The following is a 20,914-nucleotide window of genomic DNA, read 5'->3' as shown; positions in this document are numbered from 1 at the left end:
TTTCATGAGCCTTCATATGGTGTTTGGGTTTGGCAATAATGTTCTTGCAAATTGAAGAAACAGTGAATACAATTAAGAAGAATCTAAAATGGAACCAAATTAGGAATTTGTTTGAACTTACATAAAATATTTTGTATGGCAAGTATCCAGCGCTTATTACAATCTTGTCTGCTTAGACCAAAGGCCATGATTCTCCTTTCACTTATATAAGCACTAACTGAGAATAATTACCTTAAAATAAGCTGCCCTACTGCAAAACCAGGGTAATTGGCAGAAAAATCAAGCTCCATAGATTTATGTTCATTTCTTGATAATAAAATTGCTTGATCTTATTTTAATTTCTGATTCTGTTTTCAAAGCCAGAAGAGAATAACCCAACATGTTTCCTCAGACACATAGCTACAAGCTGCTTAAATTGATCTCCAGTTTGGTACAAGCTTCAGAAGCTTTACCCTCATTCAGCAGAGAATTCTCAGCGAGGCCTTGGGAATATTCAGTATCTGCCTCAAACAAATTAATCCCTTGGGAGATAAGTATCCAACATCTTAGAAGGAATTAAAACTTTTTTTTGAAGTGAACGGTTTTATTATTTATTACAGTCTTTGTATAAGTTTAATCAACAGAGAATTGCGTAGATGCCACTGACTGCTTTTTGTGTAGGTGTTGATGCACTTTCTGGAATACACGGGAAACTGCTGTAAATTTACGGAAAAGTTTGCTTTGGTGCTTCTTAGTCACAGCCATGTGTGTTCATGTCATGAGTAATTAGGCAGGCACAGGAGGTGTGTATAACATCTTTACTCCTTTTAAACAACTGTCCCTTTTCAAATTCCCTCCCGTTGTTTCCTCAGGCTGTGGCATGGAAGTTTCTGCTAGCACATCTAATTAAGTAAAGCAGAGATTAGTTAAGACCCTTCTAGCTCCCTGAAATTAAAGCGTATTCCTCGTAGGGAAGAGACCACAAAAGTTTTTCTAGATCTGATCGTGACCACAATTTCTGAGTCCTAGAAACCTCCCGAATGTCTCTGGTCTGTGCATGCAAAGGCAAAGTTTGCCAGACTGGTGTGAGATGTACAGTGAGGGTTGATCACTCAAATAATGGCTTGATGCTATTTTCTCAAGTACTGCCAAAAAGGGCTTTGCAGCACAGATTTGAGGTGTATCCTAGCTGGAGCCACCAGTTTCCAAACTGAGGCTATGGTACCTGCTCCACGACGTAGAGCTTCTGTGGGGGTCTGGGCAGTAGCATTCTTCCCTGGGAGGGTTTGTATCCACCTGCCACTGCCAGCGGCAGTTTGTCCGTCAAGGATATGCTACTGGAAACTGCACTCCTCCAGCAGAACTTGTGGCTGGTTGAAGTGCTTTCTTTTATGAGGGCTGACCTCTGGACCTAGTAAATCGCTGTTGATGCTTCAGCATTTTAAAAACACCTGCTAACACAGAGAGAGAAGGCAGTAGGTTGCAAAGCTCTGTTTAATGGTGTACTTTCAACTTTACTGTGGGGAGAGGAATGAAAGCAAAGATGATACCTCAGATATGGAAACCACTTTCCTATTCAGTAATCCAGTGCTCGGATTTTTCACTCGCTGTGGGAGGCTATACTCTTTGTTTGTTAGCCAGAAGCAAGAAAAGGGCTAGTGTTTATTAGAGACATTTAAGCACTGTTTTAGTCTGGACACTCTAGAATGAGTGCTCTATTGAGATTTTTTATTTTCTTTTATTTTTTACTTCTGTGCAGTCCATGAGAGATGAGCAATAGGTAATCTAAAGCAATTCAAATCCGTAGCTGTGGGTGTAGAATGATCCAACGAGTGGGATCATTCGACTAGATTAGCATGGGCTTCCTTCAGGCTTTCTGAGCTGACTAATATAAGATCAGTAGGGAAGACCTTGCTGGCAGATGAAGACACGTTGTTAAGAATAGATTTTAATCTCTCTCCTTTACTCACCCAAGCTGTTACAATATCTGAAGTGTAAAGTAATAGGTTTTTAGGAGTGAATATAGCACAAAGAAAATCTAGAAAAATCTAGCACACCTAGTGGCATTTACAAACAGGGAGAGCAACTGGTTCGTAAGAGTCAGAGTGCAAGTGTCTCGCTACAGCTGCAACAGCAGTCTAGCCACTGCGTCTTCACTACTTCTTCCTTTCACCTTAAGGAGAAAGTTCATACTGTCTGCACTGCTTTCCCATGGACATTTTTCATTTCTTATGAAATTCACAAGGGAACTTCAGACAAGGTCCAGACTCAGAGACATCTACTGAAAAGTCAGGAGCAATTCAGAACTAGGAAAATATAGAAGACCTTAGGCCATAAAATACATTTACTATTAGAAGAAAAAAAGAACCTATCCTTCCTCATGCAGCAACTGAAGTTATACATGCATGTGCACATGTATAGAGAGATCCCATAATGATTTTATCCAAGGATCCTTCAATGCATACATTTACCCCTCTGAAGTTGTTATTAAATAAACCTGGAATTCTTTATCTAAATTTGATTTCAAATATAAACAATAACTGAGTTTGTAAATCTCATTTTTTATTTCAATTGATTTGTAGTCATATTTAATCTTGAAGTGTGAACTCTTTCTGAAAAACAAATGCAAGTTATGCTTTTTTATATTCAGACATATGCTGAAATAGGAGCATTAAGCATCATCTTCATAAATCTATTTGACCATGGCAAAGAGCCATCTTCTGAGGGTGACATAATCACAGAATTATTTCTCAATATCAATATCAATTGTCACTGATATCCTATTGAGAAATGCAAATCTGAAATAATTAAATGAAAAAATTATTATATGCTACATTAAACAACAAATGCTGGTCTTGCAACCAATTAAAACACCATACACACGTATGTGCAACTTCCACGGCATTTTTCTGAAAGAAGAGTCATAATGGACAGTGCACTTTTGCTTAAAGAGCCGAGCCCCAAAAGGCACCCCTCACTCTTCCAATAAAGAATAATTTTGTATAATGTTATCATAAGTTGTCTACCTTGAGACATTGAGATCTGCTCCTGCCAGCTTAAAAAAGTCCTGTTATACTCCTTAGTATAAAAATAGTTTCTCTCTCTCTTGTTGTTACGTGTCAGACTGCATCAACTCTCTTCCACAAGATATGTCTTGCTACCACAGCCTTACATACATGCTGCCAGAGGAGCCTTCTCAAACCCAAAAGCTCTACTGCACCTGAAATTTTGCATGACTGTAGCCTCAAGGTACAGAAAACTCATCTTTTATGCCTCTGTTTTCCAGTTGCTCATCCACAGCCCCCGGAGATACTTTGGCTATTTCTACAAAAGGCAGGAAGTATAGCTAAGAAAAACAAATTTGTTCTCACTAGTCTTATATTTGCAGCTCCATTAGGAATTTTTTTAGGATATATAAAACACAAAAGTTTGAAAACTTCTGCTCTAGGATCTTACAGTCTAGACGTTAGGCACTTGGAAGAAGGCATATGGAAGAAGGACAAGTAACAAGGGAACTGGGGGAAAAAGGATGCCACTGGAGGAAAAAAGATCCAGTAATTTCTCACATTAGAAATGGACATCTCAGAGATCCTTTCAAAGGGGTTGTGTTTTATCTAATGAAAAAATATATGTAGCTCATTGTGTTGGGTTTGTGTGGCAAGGTTTTGGTAGCAGGGGGGCTACAGGGGTGGCTTCTGTGAGAAGCTGCTAGAAGCTCCCCCTGTGTCTGATAGAGCCAATGCCAGCCAGCTCTAAGACGGGCCCGCCGCTGGCCAAGGCCAAGCCAATCAGCGCCTCTGTGATAACATATTTAAGAAGGGGAAAAACACTGAGAGGGAGAGCTTTTGCAGCCGGAGAGAGGAGTGAGAAGATGTAAGAAATTCTGCAGACACCAAGGTCAGTGCAGATAGAGGGGGAGGAGGAGCTCCAGGCGCCGGAGCGGAGATCCCCCTGCAGCCCGTGGTGAAGGCCATGGTGAAGCAGGCTGTCCCCCTGCAGCCCATGGAGGAAGGATGAGGGGATGTAGAGATTCCACCTGCAGCCTGTGGAGGATCCCACGCCGGAGCAGGTGGAGGCACCTGAAGGAGGCTGTGGCCCGTGGGAAGCCCACGCTGGAGCAAGTTCCTGGCTGGACCGGTGGACCCATGGAGAGGGGAGCCCACGCCAGGGCAGGTTTGCTGGCAGGACTTGTGACCCCGTGGGGGACCCCAGGCTGGAGCAGTTTGCTCCTGAAGGTCTGCACCCCGTGGGAGGGACTCCATGCTGGAGCAGGGGAACAATGAGAGGAGTCCTCCCCCTGAGGATGAAGAAGCAGCAGAAACACCGTGTGATGAACTGACCGTAACCCCCATTCCCCGTCCCCCTGTGCCGCTGAGGGGGGGAAGGTTTGAAGCCGGGAGTGAAGTTGAGCCCGGGAAGATGGGAGGGGTGGGGGGAAGTGTTTTAAGAGTTGATTTTATTTTCTCATTCCTCTACTCTGTTTTGCCTAGTAATAAATTAGATGAATTCCCTCTCTAAGTTTGGTCTGTTTTGCTCGTGACAACAACTAGCGAGTGATCTCTCCCTGTCCTTATCTTGACCTACAAGCATTTCGTGATGCCTTTTCTCCCCTGTTTAGTGAATGAGGGGAGTGAGAGAGCGGCTCTGGTGGGCACCTGGCCTCCAGCCAGGGTCAACCCACCACACTCATTCTGTGTCCTTTTTAAACCAATGAATTTCTAATAAGGTTAGAATGTGCTGTGACAAAGTAGACTGTTGATTTTAGGTGAGGTTTTGCTCTTTTTTAAAAATAACTGTGTGCTTAAATCAGTACCAATTAATTAGTAGATTTCCCTGCCCCTTAAGATGTAAGAAAAACCACATGAATTCCTAGGAGTTTCAGGGTGGGGGGTATTTTCCTCATCTGTAAGGGTGACTTTTTAATGAAATTGCAGATGTTGACAGGGATGGCATTATTATTATTGTTGTTGTTGTTGTTGTTGTCATCATTAATAACCTAAAAAGCAAATAATACTTCAGCAGAAAAATATCAACGTGGGGAAAATGTTCCGTATGCCAGTGTATAAATAGATCTGGCAGAAAACATAACAACAGCTCTGCTACCGCTCTCTCGGAGCTGGGCTGATCCTAATAAAAACAACGGGTGATTGTTTCTTGCTGTCTTTCACTGTAGATGAGAGGGAGCCATTGTAACGATACTGCCTATTAAAGAGGATGTAACTCAGTGAGGTGAACAGTAATTATACAACAGGAAGAACAGACTAGGTAGGTTTGAACTTGTTCACAAATAGGTCGTCTCTGTTAGAAAGTAGTGGCGAGTTCTGCCTCTGCCCCCCTGATATCCAGATGGAAGCACAGAGTTCTTTATCGCTGCAAGTGGTCGCTGCCCTGTGCTGTGCTGCGAATCCCGGAATTGCCACTTGCTGTGAGCAACGCCTGCAGAAAGCAGATCCTTGCTCGGTATACCGGTAGATGAATGTTTTGATGTTAACTTGCCTTGCAACAGCTGTCTAAAGGTTGCGTGGCCTGCCTAGCAATGGTGAACTTTAATAAAGGCAGCACACCTGCACTAGCAAGGGCAGGGAAATGATACAGTCGTTAGTACTGGCAACAATTTACTTGTTGACCATGCTCCCCAAAGCAAATGTAATTCTCCGCTTTGCTATTTTGAGAGGTTGTGTGGCCTAAAGGCTTAAAATAGGGAGCAAATATCACTTACCTGCTTTCCCTGCCCTGTACAGTGGAGATGTCAATATCAGCTGTCCATTACTGAACTCAGGCAGAATAAATTAGTTCATATTAGCACGGTTCTTTGCAACCACGCTTGAACCTGCTTACTCTTGAGAATCTTTATCCCAGAAGCAAAAGGAGCCCAGAGCTTCATAGATCCAGAGAGGCATGAGGAACTCTAGACTCTAATGGTGCCATCAGCGACTTCCTTCAGCTAACCTGGTTAATCAGGGAGGGCCTCGGATCCTGGGTGACGGGTGCTCAAATAAAGGATGCACAAATAAAAATACTACTGATCCAAATTGGTCTTCCAAATTCACTGCATTGAGGGAAGAGGTGGAATAAATCTTGTAACAGACAAAAAGGGAATAAGTTCAGGCCACAAAAATAGGTCAGATGATACAAAACGTTCCACATCCATGTTCATCATACAGTATAAGAGGAGCTGAACCTGCTCTGTGACCTCAGAACCAAGGCAGCTCAAAAGGTGCCAGTTAGCTGATCACTGTAAAAATAAAGAGAGCAAACACACTTCACGTTTAGCTTAAGCTAATGGGTATTTTCTTTCTTCTGGAAACAAATTATATCAAAATAGCAAATGTTCCTGATCTTTTGTTGTTGTTGTTGTTGTTGTTGTTGTTGTTGTTGTTGTTGGGTATAAATTACCTTTATCCTAGGAGTCATGAACAAAGATAATATATTTTCATTTTGTGGTAATGACTTTGATTACACCATGCAGGGTACCATGCAATGGGCAGTATTTGTATGATTTAGTGAAGACAAATATTTATCTTCCTTAGAAGTGTTGTGGCTAAGCAGATCATATGCTCATTACACAAATCACATCTGGGATCTACTTCTCAATCTATCATTGTACGTGATGCGGAATCAGAGTGCCTGCTCTGAGCCATACTTCCTTACCTGTCAAAGCCTGGAGGACGAACATATCTATATTTTTTTTTTTTAGTTATCTGTCTGAGGATAGATAATGATAAGAATTATTACATCTCTTTGGTTCTTCCCCCCTTATTTTTACTCTTCCTGCTTTTAATGGCCAGAGTCTACCATTTAGATCCAATGGAAGGATTGTGTGCAGAGTATATTTTTTCTATTTTATTGAAGCGTATATTTGTGTGTGTTTTCAAGACAGAATGTTTTGGGGACATAAATCTTTCCGGTCACTACTGTGTGTGGAGAAAGACCCTTCCTCCAGCCTCCTCCTGAAAGACTGACTTCTTAGATTCACAACTGATGTTTTGACACAGCTCTCAGAATAAAAACCTTTTTTTCAGTGTTCTCATCTTTACAATGCAGAACAAAAACAAATTATGAAACACTGATGGGTGTCACTAAATGAAACTGGCATTCTCCAGCCAGCTCTAATTTCCACAGTAGGCTCACACATGACTGTTACTTAGTCCTTTGTAAATTTCTCTAACTGTGACTCCCTGCGTAGCCATTATTCCATGAGCTGTCACTGTTAGTGTGTCTTCAAATGGATTCAGTGCTATTTACCTTCAAAAATTTTGCTCAAGAGAAAGATAACCTGTAGTCCAGATTATTTTTCCTATGACAGAAATGCTGGACAAACAACACAGTCGAATAAGAACTTTATCTTTGCTAGATTTTAAAATATTAACAAGGAAGTTCTATTAAAACCAAAACAGGAATTAGTGAATCCAGCCACTCTCCTGCTAATGATCAGTTCTATTGAAAAAACTCATTCTACCCAAAATGTGGATGACCTGAGCCCCAGGGTCTAAAGTACATCAGCAGACATCTAGAGATCAGAAGTTCCTCATCACTATGTCTGGGCTAGTGTTGTGGTTTAACCCTGGTAGGCAGCTAAGCACCACACAGCCGCTCAGTCACTCCTCCCCCCACCCCCACCAGTGGGATAGGGGAGAGAATCAGAAAAATAAAAGTGAGAAAATTTGTAGGTTGAGATAAAGACAGTTTAATAAGTTAAAAAAAAAAAAAAACAAACACCAAGAAATTGATACCCCAAGCAATGGCAGCCCTGGCAAACTCCCCCTCTCACCACAGTATTTATACTGAACAAAACATCATATGGTATGGAATATCCCTTTGGTCAGTTGGGGTCAACTGTCCCAGCTGAGTCCTCTCCCAACTTCTTGCCCATCCCCAGGTTACTCATTGGCAGAGCAGCGTGAAAAGTAGAACAGGCCTTGACGCTGCGTAAGGCATTGCTCAGCAATAGCTAAAACATTGGTGTGTTATCAATACTGTTTTCATTACAAATCCAAAACAGCACCATATAAGATACTATGAAGAAAATTAACTCTACCCCAGCCAAACCCAGTACAGCTAGCTACCAACAATATGGACAGAAACTGAAGTTATCAGCAAAAAGCCCCAAATCTCCTTGCCCATAGACACACACAGAGGCTGGAACTTAACCTAGTGGTATATAAATAGCCAGAAAGATTGAGCACAGAGGGTCATTCTTCATCTGGATTCTTATTAGTCAGTTCACACAGTTGCCTGCTGACTGAGCTATCTTCCATGAATCTTAGTTCTTAAACCTCTACTGGAAGACCCAAGCACCTGGCTCAGTGCTGTGGACTTTACAAGTTAATGTAGTACAAACTAGTTCATTTTGCAGGACTAGACCTAGTTCCTTATCCTTCAAAGGCCCAGAGGATGGCTTGAGATGATAAATAGAGAGTTTCTGTTCTCTCTCTTCTTTATATGTTTCCCTGTGTATTATTATTGCCTGGAAGTAAAGAGATTTTGGTCTTTGTTCTCCAGCACGTTTTGTTTAGGCTCTGTTCAGATAACAGCTTGTACAAAAAACTGGGATTGATATAAGGAACACTTTTCTAGGCATTGTCATTTTCTTTTCATAAATTTGTGCTCAATGTAGATCAGAAGTGGAACTCTCTGTCAGAAAGGACTATTAGAGAATAGCATGAGTCTGTAAAATGTGCTGATGTTCACCAATACATTAATATATGGAAGACTCTGGGAGAAAAAATAAAAAAAAAAAGGAGAAAAAAAAGTGGGAAAAACAGCACAAAAAACCCACCACAGTTCACAGATAAGGAAATATGGAAATTCTCTGACACATCTTTCTTTGATTTTAAAGAACAATCCAAACCACATTATCCAAGTTTCTGGTTACTGGTACAGTGAATCGACACTGATTTAATGAAACACCAGTCTAGAGATGTAATATTAATCATGTGCTTAAATCTATCTCATTTCATGAGTATTTAGACACATAAAGTTTAACTTTGTTGAATCAACGACATGAGTAGGAGGAACAAATAACCCATCCATTAAATGAAATAGGTAAGTTCCTGGTTGCTGCTCTCTTAATAATTTGCGGTACATGACCTTTTCCACATGTGTCTTTCCACATATTACTTGAAACACTTTAATTAGTAATGTCTCATAACACTCCTTTGAGGGAGATAATCACTGTAGTGATTTTAAGATTGGAAAAGGAAGCCAAGACAGATTGTAGCCTATATTTTTGTTAAGCGCTTTAGTTTTTTAACAACTAACTTGAAATTCCAAAGCCCTGATTCTCAGTGATAGCTGCTCTGCACAAGAGCCACGCAGACGTTAAATATCCAGTGCTTCAGCCAGAGCAGCCTTGTGTTTGGAGCACAAGTGCCTGCAGGAACTGTTTTGAAAACTGGCACTTAAGTGATTCATTAAAGCTATAATCCTAACTCCTGAGCTTGTTCTTTAGTCCCTGAGGTCCAGTTCAGAACATAACATCCCTATTCAGGAAAGCAACTAAAGATCTGTTAACCTTTAAACCAATACTTTTGTGCCGAACGCTGAGCACTCACTCAGGAGTTCTCATGAACTGATATTCTGATTACACCCTTGGGAATCATCATAGAACATCCCCAGGTGTTACAAAAGTTACCAATAACCCAGACCCTACGTTTGTCTTGCATATGGAAATAGGAACGAAAAATCTTCTCCCTCATGGTTTACGAAAGTAGCCTTTTTACTTGGGTCAGTTTCTGTGCACAAATTCAGCTCCCACGGTAGCTCTAATATTTCAAAAGCAGTCATGCAAAATTAAATAAGTACAATCAACTGGAATAACACACCAGTCTAGGCAGTCCAGGTAGTCAGGTATGGTTGTTCTCCGAAGAGACAAACCTGGAGCAGAATATTAGCAGTCAGTATTTTATTAAGTTTGCACCAGGGAGTGATTTTTTCTAAAACTTTTAAAAAACTTTGACATGTGAATATTCCAAGAGGCTCATAATTAAATGCAGCTAGATTTACTTCAACATGTTTGTCATTAATGTCAAAAAGTCTATCTATCTACTCTGAAGGAAAAAAACATACTTTCTTCTTTCTAGAAGGCTTATATAAAGTTCCACTGCATCATCTGTTGGCTCCACAAGTGACGCGAGAAGGAATTGCTCTTAGCAAAGGCTATTCAGTTGCTGAAATGTGTGTGGTACAGTGAGGAAGAGTACAAATTATAGTAATTTGGTATTGGTGGTAGAAAATATGATTTCATGAAAAGACACTGTTTTGACCTAGCAGAAGTTCACACTGATAACTTGGAAGGTGGAAGAAGATATGAAAACAAGTAAATCTTTTCTATTTCTTATTCTAAAGATTCATACAGGAAGCAGACAGCAACAGATCCAGGTCTCCATTTCTGTAGAAGATTACCACATTTTGTGATTTTAGTGTTGCTGGATCACTAAACAATATTCAAAGGATGTCTGCAAGATGCATTTCTAAACTGCTCCAGAGCTCATTCACTTTGCAGGCTGAGCTTGACCACATGTGATTGATTGCTCTTAATAATCATTGCAGCAATGTAGAACTTCATCTGACACCTTTCTCTTTTTAATTTAAAGGCTTATTATAAAGGCTGCTTATACTTGATTTAATACCAGCCTGAGCTACAAAACTATTGTCATGTCTCCTCGAGAGTTCACAGGAATGTGAAAACAGGTAATTTTAGAACCTACAATACATACAGAAGGTCCAAACATCTTATGTCTGCTGAGTCAAACTGCATCAGAAAATTTTATTGTTGCTTTTATTAATATTATCATTATTAAACACATGCTATTGTCAGGAAATGACCTAAAATAATAGAAACAATCAAAGAATGGCTTCTTATTGTCATGTTTCATAAGCCTTTCTAGATGGGAATAATGCACAGTTTTCAACAAAGGGCACAAGGAAATTCTCCAAGCTGCTTAGGAATATACTTAGTTTTTTTCTGTGATGATAATGAAGATGGAGAAGGAGAAAACAAAAAACAAAAAACAAAAAAACCCCAATACATGGCAGGATGTTTAACTGTTATGGAAAGATATTGGCTACAGTTCAAAACTGCACAGGAAAAAAAAAGATCAATCAGAAAAAAGATTATTTAAGAGTAAAGAAGTGAGTTGTGGAATATGTGACAGTAACTTGCTAATCTTATCTCGATTCTCAAACTGAAGTTTGAAAAGCTGTAGATATAAGGCAGTACAACTTCACTGCAGCTGCTAGAAATAGGAAGGAGGGGAAGTCTGAGCATCTTCATTTGGTCGACTTTCTCTTTTTTTTCAAAGAATAAGCAGATAAGAGAGGTATGATATACTGGAGTAAAGAAAGTAAGACTTATAGTTCAGCACTCAACCATCAGTAATAACAGTGTTTACAAATTTGTTCTGATAAATGGACTCCAGTAGCAGTTCAGAAGAGTGCAGTGAATTGAGAAGGGGTTTTGTAATGAACTGGAAGCAATAGAAAAGGTGAAGAAAGGTGAATACATTTACAAGTTTGGTGGCTGAACAACAGCACAGTGAATGAAAATCATTGTTGATAAATACAAAGCACTAGATGTTAGAGAAGAAAAAAGAAAAATGCATCCTGATGTATTTTGCTGAAGTTTTTTAGTTAAACATATAAATGGCACAAGTATGATTCCAGACAGATTAGCAAAGATGTGTTCAGTGTTCAGCTAAGCAAATAAGGCAGAAGGATCTTAAGCAACAATGTTTACACTGATTTATGAAATAATATTAGGCAATCATATTAGAACATTATACAGGCTGTCTATCTAAGTGGTTTCATCTGGAATAGTACCTGCTAGAAAATGACCTTGTCTCAAGAAAGGTACTGTAGAGGGGGATCAGAAAGTGAAAAAGAATTGTCATGAAGCATGAAAAAAACAGAGACCATTGGCTGAACAGAGGGTGAAAAAAAAAAAAACCCAAAACAGAATCCTTACCCTTAGAGAGTAGGGCCATAGGAAAGGATATGGAAAAAGTAAAGATCCAGTGAATAATTCCAATATGGCAATTTTCTGTTGCAAGATAGGAAATTGCTGTTCTTGTCATGCCAGACAAAAAGATGTAATGGAGGCCATCGGATGAGGTAAAAGATATCAACTTCGAAACTCATAAAAGAAAATAAATTTTTCACAAACTTAATTGAACTGTAAAACACATAATTACACTGTAGTTCTCAAAGTCAAGGATGACCCTGAGCCTGAAAACTTCACAAGGTTCAAAGAACAGGGCATTTCCAGACATACCAGCAATATCCTAAGTTATAGTAGCAAATGCTAAGACAAACAGAAGAGACAACAAACACCATGCAAGAGAATTTATGCAACTGTAATTCTCTGTGATTAGAAAGACACTTCTTGGAGGAAGCAGATTATCTCATGTCTAGGGGAGAAACTGCTTTGCTCTTTCTATAGAATTACCTGATTCTGGCCATTGTTGGAGAAAGGCTGCTAAATTTGTCAGTCTACAAATTGGGAATTCTTTACTTTCCTCGTGCTGTAAGTCTGAGACACACAAAAAACTTCAAAAGAAATTCCAGCTGTGAAGGAGAGGAAGTGAAAAATATAGAGAAAATGAACATGGAACTCAGTTTAAAGAGCAAGGGAAACAAAAAAGAGATGTATTTTTAAGGCCATATCTACAGAGGAGAGTGGAGTGTAATGCAGAAACTGCCAAGCTGGCCCTTAGAGAGCTGGCACACCACACAGCACACTACAACAACTTGGGAGCTACCAGTTCAGGTACTGAAAACAGAGCAGTCACAACAACGTGAAGTTTTGTCTGAGCCAGTAAGCCCTACTCCATACAAGAGTTAATTAGACAATATTGTGCCTAATTACAGAAGCACCTTTGTCTCTGATGGCTCAAGACTCCTTGCACTGTGCAGTGCAAAGCCACGGTGAGTGTGTCACTTGTGTCACTACCAGCAGGTGAAAGGAAAAGGATAAAACAGTGTGGTGGTGTTCCTGACAATGATGAGTGATATCTGCCCCAGCACATATGACAAATGGAACTCCTTTCACTCTGATTCAAATCAGCAACGCACTAAGGAGAAGGTGCTATTCAGCATAGTTAATGGAAGGTTATTGTTAATGTCTGGGTGTAAGTGAACTTGTTGTTGTGGTTGTTGCTATTATTGTCTGACTTCTCATCCCAGCTGTGTGCATGTGTGACCGCCGTGAAGATAAGCCATTTAAATAGGCAATGTTCTTCTCCAGCAAGCATCACTGCTCCAGTAAGTGATGACAGGCACAAAATGCAACACTTTCAGGAGGAGAAAGCCAGAGAAAACAAGCATCCCATAGGAAAATGCTCACTACAGCCTAGTGAGGTGTAGGTTCCAGTCCCCTCTTGCCCAAAGAAACTGCATTCGTTTTCCTGTTTGTATTTTCTATCAGGATGGATCTGAGCTGCCTGCAGAAGTAGCTTGCTAAAAAAGTGTTCAGGAAGTCCTATTTTAACAATTCTGTTTCTGGATATATCAGATTTGAATGGGCTTCAAACAACCATTCACTCTGTATGTGTGTTTGGGTGAGTAGTATCATTACTAGAATGACTTTGTACAAGCCTTGTGGCAGAATCAGAAGTACAAAGGAAAAGTGTCTACAGAGTTATGCTGCAGGAGAGCTTGGTTCCTGGGTTTGAAGTGCTTAAGAGCAGCCAGAGCCCTTGACTTCATGCCCTGTGAAGATGAATTCTTGAGTCTGTTCGTAAATTGATATTTTGGGGGAAATACTTCCCACAGAACTGTCACCCTCTTTAAATCTCTTCACCAAACCAACAGTCCTCAGTGCTCCTCTGGAGTCACTGGAGCTTTGCATATAAAGCTGCCGAGGATGTAGCTGCCCTGAGAAAAATTTACATTTGAAATATCTCTTGGTCTCTCCCCAACTAATTAAAATAAAAAGAAATGCATGGCTTGCCTGACGTCTGCCTTCCTATGTCCACACACTATCCCTATGTATAATGCGAGTGAAGTGGACAGGTTTCCAGCGACTGAGGCTGTCTGCAGAAAAGTTCCAATGACACTTTCGCAATAGCACAACTATTTACTTGTAGCCTGTACCGGAAGGCGCTATTCGGAGTCCTGTGCTTCACGTTATTGTGTTCTTCAGTGTATGTCAGAGCTTCTGTGATACTTTTAAAGGCCACAGTGAAATCTGCCTCATTTCTAGACACTAAACACTGACGCCAGCTAATGGGTACGTGCAATGCACAGAAGCAGCCCACTCCAGCTTGCTGCTCGGAGTCATCTTCCAAGGAACGCAGCATTAAAAACAACAGATGTGACCTCAGAGAACATCACACCAGATGTGCAGCTGGTTGTTAGCTTGCATTTGCCTACACAGCTGCAAACACACATGCGAGCAACGGCCATATGTGCAAAGGTGTGTGTGTGTGCGCGCGCGTGCACACAGACACGCACACACAGACACACGGACACACAGGCACACAGACACACGGACACACACTACGCGCAGACACGGACACACGGACACGCGGACACGCAGACACACGACACACGACACACGCACACACGCACAGCCCGACACACGCCCGGCGACCAGCCGGCCGCTCTCCAGGGTGCTGCAGGCGGCGGCTCCGCGCTGCTCCGGCGGCTCCCGCGGCTCTGTGGGTTGCAGGATTTTCCTATTTACTCCCGATCAGAGACACTTCAGGCTATAAAACCCTGAGTTTCAGGTTAAGGAGGGTCTGTACGTCTATAATGAACGTATGTATGCGGTAAGTAACCCACTCCACACACACGCACACAATTTAGAGAGGATTTTATTTAACTCTTGGCCTTTTAAGAGCATTGTGCCACAGCTGTAAAACATATCCGGCTATAAACACAACCGTACGACTGCTTTCCCCCTTGTTAATGTTTTTTAACTCCCATATCACGCAAATTGAGGCCATATACTTCCTTCTTGTTTTCTATCTCCTGAAAGTCACATTTCTGTCTGTAGTCAGAGGTATGTCTGACAGCCTTGGACATGTGCTACACTGTCATTTTCAGTAGCTGTCTTTCCAAGCCTGGACAAAGATGACACCAGTTCTCAGCAAATATATTTTGCAGATTGTTGTGAAACTATTTTCAAATCTGCCCACCCTTATTCACTCACCTGGGACACTGCAACATTTGTGAAGGGCAATTATTCCTTAAAAAAAAAAAAAAAAAAAAAAAGTGCAGATCTGCAGTTTATAGGGCTTTATTGATAGACAAAATACTTGCATGTTTACATTAAAAAGTGCCCTCTCAGCTTTGCTGTGCCCAGCAGGATGTTCTTCCAGATACTGTGTTTATCCTTAATAAAACTGTAGATTTGGTTTTCCAGTTCGCCACCTAGCTGTTCCTCATGAGAAGGGATCAGTTTGGCTTTGAAAATTAGACTCTGAGCCCTGTCTAAACCTGCTGGGAATTTCCATTTCATCAGTGCGGTCTGTTTAGAATAATTCCTAGTATGTCAGGCTTTGAGACTCAAAGGGGTCACGAAAACACTGTTGTCGTGCAGGGGGAAACTGAAAGAAAAGCTTGGTGATTTTCTGCTAGTAAAGCAGTGCTTAATGTTGCTGGTGGGTGAAAACAACACACCTCCTCATTAGATGTGGTGGAGGACTTAAAGGTTTTAACTGGGAAGAAGAAACCAAGATGCTCTTAGTTCCCTAGCACTAGCGAGATCCAAGCTGTGATATGTCAACGTTTTGGTACCTTCCCCTGGCAGAACTAACTATACTTTACAACACTCCTATGGACCCACTGCTCTGGACACAGTTAAGTGATTACATGCCCTTTTCTGTTAAAGGTTTGAGCATCAGTTTATTTAACTCATTTAATTTCCGCTGGTAAGTGCCTATTAGCGATTTATTTGCATGGAGTCTGGCTCGCCGTTGCCTAGGTTTGGATTTGTTCCTTCCTTTCTTCTTGCTCTCTGCGGTCCTCACCGTCAGGATGATTTGCTGTTCCGTTGTCCCATTCTCGCCAGAATTTTCCCGTCATGCGTCAAACACCTGCCTCCCCTGCGCGCAAAACTATTAAAATCGCCTGCCTGTTGCAATGCTGGAGGTAAACGAGCGTGGAAGCCCCAGAGAGAGCTAAATAGCAGCAGACCAGTGTGATGGGTGGTGGCGAGCACAGCCCACAGCTGGGGCGCTGTGGGCAGGGACGGGGAGCAGCAGCCCTGGGGCCTGCGCTGGTTCCTGCTGGGAGTGAGGTGTCAAGCTTGGCTGGGCAAGTGCAGCTGCCTCCCCCTCTCGCCTTGCACTTTGTTTAACAGCCCTGCACTGCTTGAGTCAAGTGCCCATTTGCAGGCGTCTCTCCAATGGAGAGATGAGGGCTTCTCCCTGCTCTTCCCACTCCTGTTGGCCTAAAACTGGTGGCAAAAACTCCAAGGGAGTAGGTGCCCTGAATAAACGTGGCTCTCAGAGCTACTTTTTTACCCTGAGAGGCAACGTGTTCTCCTCCAGCAGGGACAGGGGAGAGCACCAGACCTGTGAAGGGAAATCAAGCGTCTCGGTTTGCAGAGCTGGCTGTATCTTTGGCTTGCTCTCTCAGTCCTCTGAGAAAACCGCCTGCTGGCCAGGAAGCCCAGTCACCTAAGTCATGGCAAGCAAGTTGGGAGGTAGTCAAGCCATTGGGACTCCCTCCACCGGGCACCCATCTAAGGGTGCACGTCCTTCCTTCCTTCCTTCCTTCCTTCCTTCCTTCCTTCCTTCCTTCCTTCCTTCCTTCCTTCCTTCCTTCCTTCCTTCCTTCCTTCCTTCCTCGGAAACGTACAAGTCGAAAGCAACAAGTGAGGGGAGCCAGGCTGCTTTCCTTGGCCATCCTTATCCATCTAGGGATAGAAAGGGGCTAGCAGGAGGAAAGCTCTCATCTGCCCTGGCTCCGGATGGACATGAGTGCCTTTGGGAGTTGAGAGGGAAGCCGGCAGTTTCACCTGGCGTCTGTCCTTTTCTCATAACCCCCCCTCCTCCAATCCCAACCCCGTTGCAAGGGGGTGAAGTAGGCATGGAGGGGCGCTGAGTTAGGGGGAGTGAGTGCCGTGGGACGGCACCACGTGGGGCACTTTGTCCCCGGCCCCTCCGTAGCCTCCCTCGCCCTTGAGGGGACCTTGAGTCACTGCAGATATCACTGTTGGCCCCGGGTGCGGGTGAGGGCTGAATCGGAGGGGGACTGCACTCTCCCGGGTATAAAAGAAAAGATCACTTTGGAAGTGGTCCCCAAGGACACCCCTCGGCCCTCTCCACCCCTCGCCCAAGATATAAAACGCTCGGGACAGGGTGCTCGTCTTCCCTTGAGAGCACCCCTCCACGCCCGGGGGAAGGAGCCATTTGGGAGATGTGTATCCAAAAGCAGCAACTTTTCCTGGCTGAAAGTTGCTATCTTTGCCTCCCCTCCCCGGGAGCGTCTCTCGGTCCCTCCGCGGGAGGGGAAGACCTTCAGTAGCAAATAACCACTTCCTCATGCGCTTTCCTTTTTTTCTGCAAGCGAAGGGCTCAGCGCTTTGTTCTGTGGTTTTACGATGGATTTATCTCTACAGCTGTTTAGCACACTGTAAATGACTCGGCTCCCCCGCCCTCCCTTCTCTTGCATGAGCGGAGAACGGGGAGGGGAAATGCATTTTAAATGTTTTAAACTCAGGAGCAACATTTTTTTTTCCCTCAGGAGGTGTGTCTAACACGTAGCTCTCTAAAGACAGGAGCCGGTAATAACAGATGCTCTGTCAAACTTAAGCGCTGCTTACCGCGGAGTCACCAGGTGTCATCAAGATGTATCTGCTGAGATTGATTAAGAGCAGGGCTCCGTGGGCTCAGGAAGGCAGCGCTGCGCACACGCGTTTCGGTGGGAGGGAATGTCCGCTCCCCCCCCGGGCAGGCTGCAGACAAGGCAAGGTGGAGGTGGGGGGAGTCACACGGCAGGGTTTTCAGCAGCGGCCTTTTATTTCCATGGGAGGTCACAGAGGGGATGCGTGCGAGGAGGGGAGAGATGCTCCCCGGTTTGGGTGAGGTTTGCACGGCGGAGGTTGCCCCTCCAGCGGTCCGAGCTCTTCAGCCGTGAGACCACACGGCGCTGAGCAGCGTGGCATTGGGGAGCCCCCTGCAGCTGGGTAGAGCCGCGCCGAGCCTGGAGGTACCTCCTGTCTTCACTGCAGCCGTGGGAAGCAGCGAGCTGCTAGAAGCGGCCCCTGCCCCGAGACCTGTGCCCCCCTCTTCTGCGATGGAGGGAGGGACAGTCCCAAAGAGTGCTGTGTGCTGCCGGGGTCGCCCCGGGGCAAGGCCGCCACCCCCTCCCTGCTCCTCGGTGCTCGCGGTTATAAACTCTAATTAAATCTCCGCAAATCAACGTGTACAATTAAACACTTGCGACGTTGCTGGGAGGGAAAAAAATAACACCAATAATAATAATAAGGGGAAGAGGAGGCGGGCATTGTCCCTTTTGAGGCTGCTGATGATCTTGATTAATGAATGTTAAAATATGTTAAGCGTCAAAGTCTCAGAGACGGTCCCTGGGAAAAGCAGGGGGTAGCCAGGGCTGAATCTGGGGCTCCATCTCACAAAGGATGGGGCAGCCAGGTTATGGGGGTGACTGTCCCCTGCCCCAGTGTGGCTGCACCTGAGGTGAAGCAGCTCTTCAGGGCCACAGCCTGTTCATGGCTTGCTTCAAACCTCACGGTGCCAAATCTCATCTGAGTTGCCCGGATAGCTGTCTCCTAACTCTGCTGTGAAGTCCAGGCAAAATTTTCCATGAGAGCTAAGAAACCGAGGAGCAGACGTCAGATCCCAGCTGCCTTGATGCTCCCAAAGAGCTAGAAGTGAGCCAGCCCTTAAACCCTATGGAAGTGTTTTCAGGTAGAGAAATACAGACACTGAAGTATGAGTACTTCCAAAATTCAGAGCTCCCTGCCTCTAAATTAGCCCTGCCACCCAAGACAGGGGAAATACTCACCCCAGGGCCAAGTAGAGTATTTCCAGAGTTCTGCTACCCTGAAGGCACATCACCCTCTTGGGAGGAGGGTACAGGAGCAGTAGCTAAATGTATGTGAGTAGTGTAGGCAGGTCCTCTGCCTGGGGCAAGCCTAGGCCAAGAAATACTTTCTGCAAAGCAAAGGGGGTTTTGAAGTGGACAGGAGGGAAGCAATTGGGCAATGGCTACATCAGACCTTCAAGAAGAGACATGGAGCCAGAGAGGCAGGGCAAACAGCAACCAGAAGCTGGGGTCACCTTCATAAGGTGCACCTCTCTCTCATCTTCGCTTATCACTTGCCCCTATTAATCTTCAGACAATATATGAGACGGGCTCCACTCTCCTACTTCCCACCCCGACAGCCCTGACTCAAAGGGAAAAAGCATCACTCCAGACCACAAATCAATTTCAGTCCAGGAGAGATGCAAACAAAGACAAAGCAAACCTAAAGATGTTTATATCTAGGTTATTTCCATCGAACTGGCAAGTTCCCTCAAGCAAAGTAAATACTTCTCAGCCTAGTGACTATTAATTAAAGGGGAATACTTTACACCCAAGGAGAATTAACTCTTGTTCTCAAAATGTATCTGTTTCCCCTAATTCGTTTGTTGTTGTGCTGGGGAAGCAGCTTTCCATGAATATTTCAGCACAATAATCAGTTTAAAAAACTAAACTGGATTTAGTGTAACAACATTTTTCCACAGTGCATGGAGACTCCAATGACTGCAATAATCTAAAAGCAAGATCTCTTTCTCTCTCTCCTCCCGTATGTCACTTGAGACTTACAGCTATCATGGAACTGAGAAAAAAAAAGTAACCAGAAATAAAGAGGAGAGCATTGCAGGGAAAGATGGGAAAGAGGTAATTGAAAAAAAAGGGGGAAAAATCAGTTCTGATGTGCAAATTGTAGATAAAGACTTCTGATGAGGAAGAGAGGAGTGTCTGATGAGGAAGAGGGGAGAGTGTGTTGAGAGATAACAAGAACCAGTAATTTCTATTCAGTAAAACCACCAAATCAGAGAGCAGTGCTGATCTTATTGGAGGAGAGCCTTCAACAGCAACTAATCCTGTCATATTGAAAGAAAATTGTAAATGTTCTCTGCAGAAATTGCCTGCCCATTGCAGCTAATCGAGCCCACTTCGCGCTCACACACACCCACACACCACACACACACCACACACACACCACACACACACCCCCGGCGGGCAGCAAGCGGACCCACAGCCGCAGCATCCCAGCAAGGACATTCACCCGAGATGCTCACCTAGGCGCCCCGTTTCCCTCCCTCGCTACCACCCCCACGAAGGTGGCACCTTGCCCTCATTTCCTCAGAAGCGCTGGGGGAAGTATGAATTATTACCAGCTCACTTAGGAGTCCCAGCGTCTGCTATTTTTAATTTCTCCTGGTTTTTTTTGTCTAAATTGTTAAGCCAGGTTTGATAGCACTATTGCTCTACATTATTATATTATTTTTTTTTCCAAGCTCAACTTGTCTGCACTGAAGCAGAGACTCCCAAGGGCCAGAGCCACGGAGAGTGTGCGTGTATATGTGTGTGCCTGTGCGTGTGGGAGGGAGAGAGCGAGCGAGGGGGAGACAAAAAACTCCATCAGCCCGGACAATGCCACCTCTTGTTTAAAGCTTCCAAACTGTTATTCTTTCCCCCCATTATCACGGTACCAAGTAATCTGTCTTTCCCTCACCCCAACCCCCCTCCCTCCTCTTGGAAGATATGGAAGAGAAAGATAAAGCGGCTGCCTCTGGGCTCTGACTGCGCGCAGCCCGCATGCCTCTGCCGCCAGAGCCGGCGCGACTCCGCAGCCGCCGCTCGCAACGAGCCGCTTGCAGCGGGATGGGATGCAACTTCTGGTAATTGGATCACAGGTAGGAAAGCTTTGGGTTTTACTGACGTTTCCTCTTTCTCTCTCTCTCCTTTTAATTTCTTT

At 43.7% G+C, this 20,914-nt stretch overlaps 1 protein-coding gene across 8 annotated transcripts in view; it reads left to right on the top strand.

Annotated features, from left to right (window-relative positions):
- The first annotated feature begins 19,730 nt into the window (after nt 1–19,730).
- Nucleotides 19,731–20,914, top strand: part of CHRM2 (cholinergic receptor muscarinic 2) — a 107,847-nt gene continuing 106,663 nt past the window's right edge. For 4 of the 8 annotated variants that reach the window (XM_054848991.1, XM_054849050.1, XM_054849031.1 and 1 more), the window contains exon 1: nt 19,731–20,852. The gene's annotated coding sequence lies outside the window, so the exon portion shown is untranslated. The remainder of the gene's footprint in view (nt 20,853–20,914) is intronic. The other 4 variants (XR_008580040.1, XM_054848982.1, XM_054849085.1 and 1 more) reach the window with 3 other exon arrangements.

This window comes from Grus americana, chromosome 1 (genome assembly GCF_028858705.1).
Source record: "Grus americana isolate bGruAme1 chromosome 1, bGruAme1.mat, whole genome shotgun sequence".
In the NCBI taxonomy this organism is placed as follows: domain Eukaryota; kingdom Metazoa; phylum Chordata; class Aves; order Gruiformes; family Gruidae; genus Grus; species Grus americana.
This window is presented reverse-complemented; position numbering and strand designations above follow the sequence as displayed.